This window comes from Ranitomeya imitator, chromosome 1 (genome assembly GCF_032444005.1).
Source record: "Ranitomeya imitator isolate aRanImi1 chromosome 1, aRanImi1.pri, whole genome shotgun sequence".
Classification (NCBI taxonomy): domain Eukaryota; kingdom Metazoa; phylum Chordata; class Amphibia; order Anura; family Dendrobatidae; genus Ranitomeya; species Ranitomeya imitator.
The window spans coordinates 990,203,875-990,217,289 of NC_091282.1; positions in this window are offsets into that span (position 1 = coordinate 990,203,875).

The window sequence follows — 13,415 nt, forward strand, 5'->3', positions numbered from 1 at the left end:
TTAAAAGTTAGTTAACATTAAAGTTCTTAATGAGGTTATCTACTTCATGCTTGGGTATCTCAAGGATAGGCTCAGAATGGGAATTTCTGTGGGTCAAACTGAGGAACCGAGAATCAGGTGAATTGTCATCAAGAAGATAAAGCAATAAAAGTGTCAAACAAAATTAGGAGTCTCCAGGGAGAGAGACTGCTGTACACTAGGGCTAATTGGTGAAGACTTCAAAGATAATCTATTTAAGTCAAAATGTTTTATAGGCTATTGGAAAATAGGTCTTGTAAGCTAAATAGCCCCTTTAAATGCTGCCCTCATATAAGCAAAATAAGAAAATTATAAGGGACCCCAGAATTTTTATGATATTGCTGAATCACATTTCATAACAGGTTATCTTTTAATTCTTTTAGGTAAACTTCATATCAATTGCATTTTTCTATATATTAATGCATATTATTAGGTTATATGGATGTTATCTGAGGAGCAGTTTATTGCTCAGGACCCTATTCTATAAGAAAGCGCAGAGAGCCTTCTCTGAAAGTGGCTCCATTCTATCTTCTCCTGTGGCAAATAAACGTTTTGTCATGTCATGGGTGTTATGAGCATCTTAATTTTAAAAAGACATAAAAATTATTCTAGATCTTTAGAAAAGCTTTAATCCAATCACACATTTTGGCTTGTTAAAGCTATTTTCTAAGAAATAGTATTCATGTTTTGAGTAAAGACAAGTTTTTCTAAAAATCAAGTATAGCTTCAGTGTACTGTTGCTGATCTTCTCTGGATACTTTGATAGTGGCTGGGGTGACCGCAATTACGGATTTTAAGAAAAAAGTGTTCTTCTGAGACAACCTCTCTAAGAGTCCATGAAGGCTCAATAGATTGGCTTTATTTTGATACCATGGATAGTTTTAATATATTCATTCTCTTTGTTTTTATGCTGTTTTTTGCTTTAACTATATTTTTCCTGCAGTACACCATATTACCAATGGTGGTGACACCTGAATTAAAACTTACGTGAGCCTTTTTATCATCCAAATCCAAAAACATGGCCACCAATGTAAAGATTTTACTCTTTTTGCCACTGTAATAGCCTCCACTAGGGTTGAGCGAAACGGGTCGAACATTTTGAAAAGTCGCCGACTTTTCACAAAGTCGGGTTTCATGAAACCCGATCCGACCCCTGTGCGGGGTCGGCCATGCGGTACGCGACTTTCGCGCCAAAGTCGCGTTTCAATGACGCGAAAAGCGCCATTTCTCAGCCAATGAAGGTAAACGCAGAGTGTGGGCAGCGTGATGACATAGGTCCTGGTCCCCACCATCTTAGAGAAGGGCATTGCAGTGATTGGCTTGCTGTCCGCGGCGTCACAGGGGCTATAAAGGGGCGTTCCCGCCGACCGCCATGTTACTGCTGCTGATCTGAGCTTAGGGAGAGGTTGCTGCCGCTTCGTCAGAAGCAGGGATAGCGTTAGGCAGGGTCCATTAACCACCAAACCGCTTGTGCTGTAGCGATTTCCACAGCCCAACACCACCTTCGGTGTGCAGGGACAGTGGAAGCTACATTTTTTTTTTTCCTCAGCGCTGTAGCTCATTGGGCTGCCCTAGAAGGCTCCCTGATAGCTGCATTGCTGTGTGTACGCCGCTGTGCAAACCAACTGCTTTTTTCAAAGCACAAATCCTCTTGTTCCTTCCTTTCTGCACAGCTATCTTGTTTGTTTGTCCACACTTTTTATTTAAATTGTGCATCAGTCCACTCCTTATTGCTGCCTGCCATACCTGGCTGAGATTACTGCAGGGAGATAGTAATTAAAGGACAGTTCCTTTTTTTTTTTTTTTTTTTTTTGTGGGAGATTAAGATTGACATTTCTGCTAGAGTGCCATCCCTGTCTGTGTCATCTCTCACTCAGTGGGCCATAGAAAGCCTATTAATTTTTTTGCTTGATTTGGGTTCCAAAATCTACCTGAAAAAATCACTAAATCAATCAGTGGGAGATAAATATTGGCCTCTGGGCTTGTGTGCCACTCCTGACTCCTGTGTGCGTCCTCTCTCACTCAGTGGGCCATAGAAAGCCTATTTTTTTTAAATTTGTTTTCTAAATTCTCCCTGAAACAATCATTTCTTTTTATTTGGTTTATAAATTCTTCCTTAAAAAATCATTTTTTTTTATTATTTTTTTTTTCTAAAGTCTCCCTTTAAAAAAAAAAAAACAAATCAGTGGGAGATTAATATTTACATTTGCGCTTCAGTGACAGTCCTGCGTGTGTGGCATCTCTCTCATTTGTTGCCACCAACAACAGAGTGTGTAACATTGTGCCTGATTTTCGTTGTGGTCTCACCCACCTGTAAAGGGGTAGCTAAATCATACTGAAGTTATAGCTCACCGTGTAAGTTGTGTGACAGCAACAAATACCGTTAGTTTGGTAACGTTTTTAAAACAATGAGGAAGTCTGGTGGAAGAGGTCGTGGCCGGGGGCGTTCATTGTCAGCTGGTAATGAGGGTAGTGGTAGTGGTGGAGCATCAGGTGGTCGTGGGAAAAAAAATATTGCACCTAAGTCTGGAGCTGTGGAGCCAGGTTCGTCGTCTGGCTACACAAGGCCTCGAACGCTCCCTTTTCTGGGAGTAGGAAAACCGCATTTAAAGCCGGAGCAGCAAGAGCAAGTTTTGGCTTATCTTGCTGACTCAGCCTCTAGCTCTTTTGCCTCCTCTCGTGAAACTGGTAAAAGTAAAAGCAGCGCGTCGTTAGTGGATGTTCACGGTCAGGGACAAGTCGCTTCCTTGTCCTCTTCAGCAAAAACAACAACAGAGAAGAATGCAGCAGGCGACACAACGGGTTACTCCATGGAGCTCTTTACACATACCGTCCCTGGCTTAGAAAGTGAAGCAGTTAACAGTCCATGCCCATTACAAGTTGAATCTGACATGGAGTGCACTGATGCACAGCCACAGCCAGACTACTATGCTGGTCCTTTGACTCAGACCACAACATTGCCCTCGCAGGGTGCTGATCAAGAATCAGACCCTGATGAGACTATGTTGCCCCATCACGAACGCTATACCACCGACCGACACGGTGACACAGACGAAGTTGCACACGAGCTACAAGAAGAGGTAATAGATGACCCAGTTCTTGACCCCGATTGGCAGCCATTGGGGGAACAGGGTGCAGGCGGCAGCAGTTCTGAAGCGGAGGAGGAGGGGCCGCAGCAGGCATCAACATCGAAACAGGTTCCATCTGCCGGGCCCGTATCTTGCCCAAAACGCGTGGCAAAGCTAAAACCTGTTGGAGGACAGCGTGGCCATCCGGTTAAAGCTCAGTCTGCAATGCCTGAAAAGGTATCCGATGCTAGAAAGAGTGCAGTCTGGCATTTTTTTAAACAACATCCAATTGATCAGCGCAAAGTCATCTGTCAAAAATGTTCAACTACCTTAAGCAGAGGGCAGAATCTGAAAAGTCTCAATACAAGTTGCATGCATAGACATTTAACCACCATGCATTTGCAAGCTTGGACTAACTACCAAACGTCCCTTAAGGTTGTAGCACCCTCGGCCAATGAAGCTAGTCATCAACGCAACATCCCTTCCGGCAGTGTAGGGCCACCATTTTCTGCACCACCTGCAGTATCTGTGCAGGTTTCTTTGCCAGGCCAAAGCAGTCAGGGTCAGGGAATCACCAGTTTCGTAGTAGGAAACACTGCATCTAGGGCACCGGCGGCAACAATACCATCTCCCACCGTCTCTCAGTCTGCCATGTCCACCGGCACCCCCGCTAATTCCACGATCTCCAGCTCACCCTACATGAGACTATGGTTAGAAAAAGGAAGTACTTAGCCTCGCATCCGCATACACAGGGTTTGAACGCCCACATAGCTAGACTAATCTCGTTAGTGATGATGCCCTACCGGTTAGTTGAAAGCGAAGCTTTCAAAGCCCTGATGGACTACGCTGTACCACGCTACGAGCTATCCAGTCGACACTTTTTTCCAGAAAAGCCATCTCAGCCCTCCACCAGCATGTTAAAGAGCGCATCGTCCATGCACTCAGGCAATCTGTGAGCACAAAGGTGCACCTGACAACAGATGCATGGACCAGTAGGCATGGCCAGGGACGTTACGTGTCCATCACGGCACACTGGGTAAATGTGGTGGATGCAGGGTCCACAGGGGACAGCAAGTTTGGGACAGTTCTGCCTAGCCCACGGTCTAGGAAACAGTTGGCTGTAGCCGTTCGCACCCCCTCCTCCTCCTCCTCGTCCTCCTGCAGAAGCGAGACCTCGTCCACAGACCGCAGTCGCACAACCACTCCATCCACAGCTGCCACTGTTGCACACCAGGTCTCCCATTGTGGGGCAGCTACTGGCAAACGTCAGCAGGCTGTATTGGCTATGAAGTGTTTGGGCGACAACAGACACACCGCTAAAGTTCTGTCTGAGTTCTTGCAGAAAGAAACGCAGTCGTGGCTGGGCACTGTAGATCTTGAGGCAGGCAAGGTAGTGAGTGATAACGGAAGGAATTTCATGGCTGCCATCTCCCTTTCCCAACTGAAACACATTCCTTGCCTGGCTCACACCTTAAATCTGGTGGTGCAGTGCTTCCTGAAAAGTTATCCGGGGTTATCCGACCTGCTCCTCAAAGTGCGTGGACTTTGCTCACATATCCGCCGTTCGCCCGTACACTCCAGCCGTATGCAGACCTATCAGCGTTCTTTGAACCTTCCCCAGCATCGCCTAATCATAGACGTTGCAACAAGGTGGAACTCAACACTGCACATGCTTCAGAGACTGTGTGAACAGAGGCGGGCTGTTATGTTTTTGTGGGAGGATACACATACACGGGCAGGCAGTAGGATGGCAGACATGGAGTTGTCAGGTGTGCAGTGGTCGAAGATTCAAGACATGTGTCAAGTCCTTCAGTGTTTTGAGGAATGCACACGGCTGGTTAGTGCAGACAACGCCATAATAAGCATGAGCATCCCCCTAATGCGTCTGCTGATGCAAAGTTTGACGCGCATAAAGGATCAGGCGTCTGCAGCTGAGGAAGAGGAAAGCCTTGATGACAGTCAGCCATTGTCTGGCCAGGGCAGTGTACAGGACTAGGTAGCGGGCGAAGAGGAGGAGGAGGACGAGGAGGATGATGGGGATGATTATATTTTTAATGAGGAAGCTTTTCCGGGGCCAGTGGAAATTGTTGGCGCGGCAAGGCCGGGTTCTGGTTTTTGGAGGGACACAAGTGACGTGGATTTGCCTGAAACTGCCCCTCAACCAAGCACAACCACAGATTTGAGAACTGGAACTTTGGGCCACATGGCGGATTATGCCTTACGTATCCTCAAAAGGGACACACGCATAACAAAAATGATGAACGATGATGATTACTGATTGGCCTGCCTCCTTGATCCTCGCTATAAAGGCAAATTGCAAAATATAATGCCACATGAGAACTTGGAACTAATATTAGCAACCAAACAATCAACTCTTATTGACCGTTTGCTTCTGGCATTCCCTGCACACAGCGCCCGTGATCGTTCTAACACGAGCTGCAGAGGCCAGCAGACCAGAGGTGTTAGAGGGGCAGAAATCAGAAGTGGCGTTGGCCAGAGGGGTTTTCTGACCAGGTTGTGGAGTGATTTTGCTATGACCGCAGACAGGACAGGTACTGCAGCATCAATTCAAAGTGACAGGAGACAACATTTGTCCAGTATGGTTACTAACTATTTTTCATCCCTTATCGACGTTCTCCCTCAACCGTCATTCCCATTTGATTACTGGGCATCAAAATTAGACACCTGGCCAGAATTGGCAGAATATGCATTGCAGGAGCTTGCTTGCCCGGCAGCTAGTGTCCTATCAGAAAGAGTATTCAGTGCTGCAGGTTCAATACTAACAGAAAAAAGGACTCGTCTGGCTACCCAAAATGTAGATGATCTAACCTTCATTAAAATGAACCACAACTGGATTTCGAAATCTTTTGCCCCACCTTGCCCGGCTGACACCTAGCTTTCCTATGTAAAGGTCTTGCCTGTGGACTATTCTGAACGACTTTTCCAATCTCGTAATTTGCAGCACCTGATTGTCCAGCATCCGACATGTTAACACCTCCCTAAATGGCCAAAGTCCCCACACGGGGCCGTGGTATCGCCACTTGGCGCCAGCACCCGTGAGAGTACTGTTTGTCTGAAGAGGTGGGTGTGCCTGCTTTTGGTCGACGGCACTGCCACTAGGTCCCTCATAGTACAATAAAGTGTCTGGCGGTGGTGGTGCGCACCCAACGTCAGACACACCGTTGTAATATGAGGGGCCCTGGGCCTGTACCGCCGGCCACAAGACAGTCCCCCCCCCCAGGTCAAACAGTGCTCTACCACTTGCAAAATTTTCTCTCACAGCTCCACCAATGTTTAGTCTATGTGCTGACATCCTTCAATGCCTGGCACTGTCAATACCATTGTATTGACATTTTTCTTATGTTAGGCCTTCGAAGCCTGTCTCCGGTCACTCCTTCCACTAGGCCTCCACTGACCTGTCTACTGCTGCCCATGTTCCCCTGGAACCAATTTTAAATTGCCTACAGCCAGCCCAATTTATTATGTTAGGGCTTCGAAGCCTGTCTGCGGTCCCTCCTTCCACTAGGCCTCCACTGACCTGTCTACTGCCGCCCGTGTTCCCCTGGAACCAATTTTAAATTGCCTACAGCCAGCCCAATTTATTATGTTAGGGCTTCGAAGCCTGTCTGCGGTCCCTCCTTCCACTAGGCCTCCACTGACCTGTCTACTGCTGCCCGTGTTCCCCTGGAACCAATTTTAAATTGCCTACAGCCAGCCCAATTTATTATGTTAGGGCTTCGAAGCCTGTCTGCGGTCCCTCCTTCCACTAGGCCTCCACTGACCTGTCTACTGCTGCCCGTGTTCCCCTGGAACCAATTTTAAATTGCCTACAGCCAGCCCAATTTATTATGTTAGGGCTTCGAAGCCTGTCTGCGGTCCCTCCTTCCACTAGGCCTCCACTGACCTGTCTACTGCTGCCCGTGTTCCCCTGGAACCAATTTTAAATTGCCTACAGCCAGCCCAATTTATTATGTTAGGGCTTCGAAGCCTGTCTGCGGTCCCTCCTTCCACTAGGCCTCCACTGACCTGTCTACTGCTGCCCGTGTTCCCCTGGAACCAATTTTAAATTGCCTACAGCCAGCCCAATTTATTATGTTAGGGCTTCGAAGCCTGTCTGCGGTCCCTCCTTCCACTAGGCCTCCACTGACCTGTCTACTGCCGCCCGTGTTCCCCTGGAACCAATTTTAAATTGCCTACAGCCCAATTTTTGTTATGTTAGGCCTTCGAAGCCTGTCTGCGGCCCGTTCTTTCCACTACTACTACACTGACCTGGCTACTGCCGCCCGTGTTCCCCTGGAACCAATTTTAAATTGCCTACAGCCAGCCCAATTTATTATGTTAGGGCTTCGAAGCCTGTCTGCGGTTCCTCCTTCCACTAGGCCTCCACTGACCTGCCTACTGCCGCCCGTGTTCCCCTGGAACCAATTTTAAATTGCCTACAGCCAGCCCAATTTATTATGTTAGGGCTTCGAAGCCTGTCTGCGGTCCCTCCTTCCACTAGGCCTCCACTGACCTGTCTACTGCTGCCCGTGTTCCCCTGGAACCAATTTTAAATTGCCTACAGTCAGCCCAATTTATTATGTTAGGGCTTCGAAGCCTGTCTGCGGTCCCTCCTTCCACTAGGCCTCCACTGACCTGTCTACTGCTGCCCGTGTTCCCCTGGAACCAACATCAGAAAATATAAAAATAAGTATTTTGCTTATAAAAAAGAAAATACTGGAGAGATATCAAATGCAGACATTTTAACATTAAAAACAAACACATACAACAAAAATCTGGTACAGTACTAAAAATGGCCACCAGCTACAATCACTTTCTCCTGCAAGTAGTTAACTGAAAGTTTTTTTCAATTTAAAACACAGATATGGCATCCACCGAGTGTTGTCCTGTCGCGTCTTCTTTATATTATTGCCAAGAAGATGCAAAACAATGAAAATAATAAAATCATTATTTACCAAAAAAATAGAGTAAGTCAAAACCACATTGCAAATAAACATTCATTACAAATAAAGAAGCAGGGCGCGTCCGAGGGTGAGTATATACCTAATAAGAATATAATCACCCTCGGACGCGCCCTGCTTCTTTCCGACAGCCTTCCTTCCTAAGAATCAGCCCTTCCGTGGTGTAGAGAGAGGGTGTGTTACACTCCAAGGTGTTCCCCAGGTTGCCTTTCCTGAGCTTCGATCTTCATGCTCTCGTTTAGTAGTTGTCGGAAAGTAGGCTGCATTAGGCCTACAAAATGGGTATGGGGTGGAGAGAGATGGTGTGTTACACTCCAAGGTGTTCCCCAGGTTTCCTTGCCATTGCTTCGGTCTTCCGACTCTCGTTTAGTAGTTGTAGAAAACTACACTGCATTAGGCCTACAACATGGGTATAGGGTGGAGAGAGATGGTGTGTTCCACTCCAAGGTGTTCTCCAGGTTGCCTTTCCAGAGCTTCGATCTTAATGCTCTCGTTTAGTAGTTGTTGGAAACTACACTGCATTAGGCCTCCAAATTGGCTATGGGGTGGAGAGAGATGGTGTGTTACACTCCAAGGTGTTCTCCAGGTTTCCTCGCCATTGCTTCGATCTTCAGACTCTCGTTTAGTAGTTGTAGAAAACTACACTGCATTAGGCCTACAAAATGGGTATCGGGTGGAGAGAGATGGTGTGTTACACTCCAAGGTGTTCCCCAGGTTTCCTTGCCATTGCTTCGGTCTTCCGACTCTCGTTTAGTAGTTGTAGAAAACTACACTGCATTAGGCCTACAACATGGGTATAGGGTGGAGAGAGATGGTGTGTTCCACTCCAAGGTGTTCTCCAGGTTGCCTTTCCAGAGCTTCGATCTTAATGCTCTCGTTTAGTAGTTGTTGGAAACTACACTGCATTAGGCCTCCAAATTGGCTATGGGGTGGAGAGAGATGGTGTGTTACACTCCAAGGTGTTCTCCAGGTTTCCTCGCCATTGCTTCGATCTTCAGACTCTCGTTTAGTAGTTGTAGAAAACTACACTGCATTAGGCCTACAAAATGGGTATCAGGTGGAGAGAGATGGTGTGTTACACTCCAAGGTGTTCCCCAGGTTTGCTTGCCATTGCTTCGGTCTTGCGACTCTCGTTTAGTAGTTGTAGAAAACTACACTGCATTAGGCCTACAAAATGGGTATGGGGTGGAGAGAGATGGTGTGTTCCACTCCAAGGTGTTCTCCAGGTTGCCTTTCCTGAGCTTCTATCTTCAGGCTCTCGTTAAATTGTGGTTAAATGGAACAACTGCATTTGGCGTACTAGTTGGTTTGGGGTCTACTAACAGTGTCTGCCGCTCCTTGCTGTTCTCCTGGTTTCCTGTCCTGAAATTCCGTTTTCAGGAGCTCGTTAAGTAGTTGTTAATGTTAGACTGCATTTGGCCTACTAGTTGGGTTGGGGCCTACTATCGGTGTCTGCCACTCCTTGCTGTTCTCCTCCACTGAACAAAGCTGTGCCGCCTGTTTACTACGGTTGCCAATTTTGAACTGCATTTCGACTACTTACTGATTTGGGCCTACTCTCTGTGTCAGCCTCTCATTCCAGTTGTCCTCCACTGCAATGCCCCCTGGTTATTCCTGTGTTACCAATTTTGAACTGCATTTAGCCAACTTTATTCTTTGGGCCTATATCTGTGTTTCCTCCTCATCCTGCCCATTGCCCAGCCAGTGATAGATGAGTCTGCTGGTACATTGACCCATAACGCAACATTCCCCGTGCACGCTACACAACAACATTGTGACCCTGCTGAAAGTCAGGTTGCTCTTCCCGCATACCATACCACCTTACACGGGGACAAAGAGGAAGGTGCAGATGAAAGTGCAGGTTCCTTCATCAGGTGGGGGGAGGAATACTAGTTGGCGACGTCACTGGCACAGGGCCTCTCATAGTATGCAAAAGTGTTGCTGCCGGTGGGAGGCGCCCCCGCCGTGCAAACACACCGCTGTACTTTGAGGGGCCCTGTGCCAGTGCCAATGCCAACGAGTGGGCCCCCCCTGCTTGCTCAGGTTCACAGCACTTGCAAAGTTGAAATACTTACCTCTCCATGCTCCACTGCCGTGACGTGGTCCAGATTTCCTGGGCCCACTAATTACTTGAACCAGCCCTACCCACCACAACTTTAGCCAAATGACTCCCAATTTCAAATGCCTTCCAATTATTATAAGGTAAATTACGCTTGACAAGCTTCATTAAGAAGAATGGATGGTTTTGACATTAAAATGGGCACTCTAGGTGTTTTCCTGGCCCCCACTCACTGCCGACTATGCTGCCCCATTGACTTGCATTGGGTTTCGTGTTTCGGTCGATCCCGACTTTACGTCATAATCGGCCGATTTCACTCGACCCGACTTTTGAGATAGTCGGGTTTCGCGAAACCCGGCTCGACTCTAAAAAGGTCAAGGTCGCTCAACTCTAGCCTCCACTCTTCTTGAAAAGCTTACCACAAGATTTTTTAGTTTATCTTGTGAGTTTTCACTCATTCAGCCAAAAGCGCATTTGTGAAGTCAGATGCTGATGTGGGAAAAACATTTTTTTTCCAAGCTAATTAGTCATTTTTCCAAGTACTTTGCTAGTACTTTGTTTCACTTTGGTGGATGCTTCTTTTATTTACTTCTTTTTTTTAAAAAAAAAATAATGAATGGTGCAATCTAAATAAAAGATTAAAAAATTATAGAAAATTTTAAGAAAAATAAAGGCAACATTGCTTGGGTTGCAACTTATCTTGATCTTTCCAAGTGCATTCATTATAAAGCAAGAGGTCCCATAACATATTCAAGATGCTTACACACAAAGAGAATTAAAATGTGAAATGGATATAAATTCTTCGGAGAGAGCATGTGAGAAGCCATAAAGGAGCACCACGGGGAACCTTGGCAAACATCACAGGGAGCATATTGTGAGGAATGCTGTCCAATACAACTACAGGGGAAATGGAGCAACCAAACCAATTTAGAAGCTAAAAGGTTAAGTTGCACAGATGTTTACATCACTGTAATGTATGTTCTGTGCATTTCTAAAGACATACTGTACACTTTTTGGTTGTAAGCATTTTGTTAACAAAGGTGATGGTTATTATTCGACAGTGGCATTTTTAAATCAGTAGAAGAAACTATAGTTGCAGCCGTCTTAAAATTAGCAAAGGTTACATTGCAGTAGTAGGAATAAAAGTTCAGAGCACTAAGCAATAAAAGGTAAATTATAAACACATATACTAAAGAATTAAAAGGTTATATTTACTAAACTGTTAGGCCATATTCCCACGTAACATACAGTAAGTCCTGTGTTTTTTTCTGCGGCTTCTTTTTGTGCACAAAATCAGCTGGATTTAAAAGTTCAAGCAAAGTGGATGTGTTTTCATGTCAACTTAGGCCCAGTGTGGGTTTAAAGATGCGTTGAACTGTGCATTTCTTCCTGAACAGCGTCAATGGGGAGTTGTAGTTTTAAATGCACAATCCAAATGTTTTTGGTCATAAAAATGTATTAAAAAATGCTGAATCTAATCTGCCCTAAATTGCATAAAAGAGGGAGAGTCTCCCACATGTCTTTTGGCAAACTCAAAATGAGCCTTGCAATTGTTGTGTTTAAGTAAACGCCTTTTTCTGCCCACTCTTCCATAAAGGCCATGTCAGTGGAGCGTAAGGCTTATTGTGGTCATATGGACAGATACTTCAGCCTGGGAACTCTGCAGCTCCTTGAGAGTTACTTTTGGTCTCTGTGCTGCCTGATAAATGGCCACCTTGTCCAGGTTGAGAGTTTTGGTGAGAGGACCTCACTTGGCAGGTTTATTGTGGTCCCATGTTCTTTCCATTTGATGATAATGGATTTGATGGTGCTCCGGGAGATCATAAGAAATTGTGATTTTTTTTTTATAACCCAACCCTGATTTGTTCTTCTCAACAATGTTGTCCTTAACTTGTGTGGAGATCTCCTTGGTCTTCTGGTCTTCATGGTTGTGTTTAATTAGTGTTTCTTCTTACTTAATGGTGTTGCAGCATCTGTGGCCTTTCAGAAAAGGTATGTATATACTGACAGACCATGTGACACTGATATTGCACATATGTGGACTTCCTTTCACTAAGCATGTGACTTATGAAGGTAATTGCTTGCAGCAGAAATTTTAGGGGGCTTCATAGCAAAAGGGGGCGCATATGCACATGCCAATTTTTAGTTATTTGATCCTTTAAATTTAATTTTTGACTATATTTTTCTCACTTCACTTCACCAACTTAGACTATTTAGTCAAGAATCATCACACACAAATTGGATCATCAAAATATTAAAACACAGGTTGCAATGTAGCAAAATACATAAAAAGCCAAGGTGAGGTGGTGAATGCTTTCGCAAGCCGCTGTCAAAATTATAATATGAGTTTGGATTAAACTAAAGGTTCACATTTTTTATCATTGGGAAAAATGATAGGTTCAGCTGAGTTTTTTGACATGATGACTGGAAAATTCTTAAATTCTTGAATAAGGGTTCAACTCATCCAAGATTCTGACTCCTCTTTGACTTCTATATCTCTAAACTATGTTGTGTTTCATTGCAACTGTGTACAGTACAATCTCATAGCTTCCAATAGAACAATATCAACATTTCTTCTGGACCCTTTGAATGTTAGTTATTATTGCTGCAGACATCTTGTTCAGTTATTTGCTAAAATGAAACAAACAATAGCTACTCTTACCTTTTACAGAAGCTCTGTGCACACTTACCGGTACATTACTACTTTTTCAACCATGATTTTTAAAAAGTAAACACTTGACAAACCCATTACAAGTCAAAAAAGGTAAAAAAAAAAAATGATCCGGGAATCTTAACTCATCATAAAGCTGCCATTTATTTTAAGATAATGTATACATCACTATATTGTAAAAAAAATGACCTGTCATACAAATCTTCAACCCTTTTTTAAACATAAAATGTGGGTATTAGACATTTTTGCCATTGTCTTTTGAAAGACAAAATTCTAACTTCTCTGCAGTCTAATAAATAAAGAGCACTGATATATATCACACGTTGTAATTTTAAATCTCAAATTCATATTTCCAAAATATTATATAAGAATTTAAAAATACAAAATCAGGATCCAAAAGCGGAAAAAAACTAAACTGGAGCCAATTTCCTGAAAGTGACTAATTAATTTATAGTTTTCTGTTCCCTTGTAATACAAGTGTATGAAGCCAAATCTAAAGCTGTGACTTTGATTTGACGTCCAAAACTGAATTTATCCAAGCATCTAATTTTACATTGAAATTAGCAGGAATGTGTCACACGTGTTGCTTTGAGCCATGTAAAAGTGATAATACCTACTTGCACTCCATCACTACATCT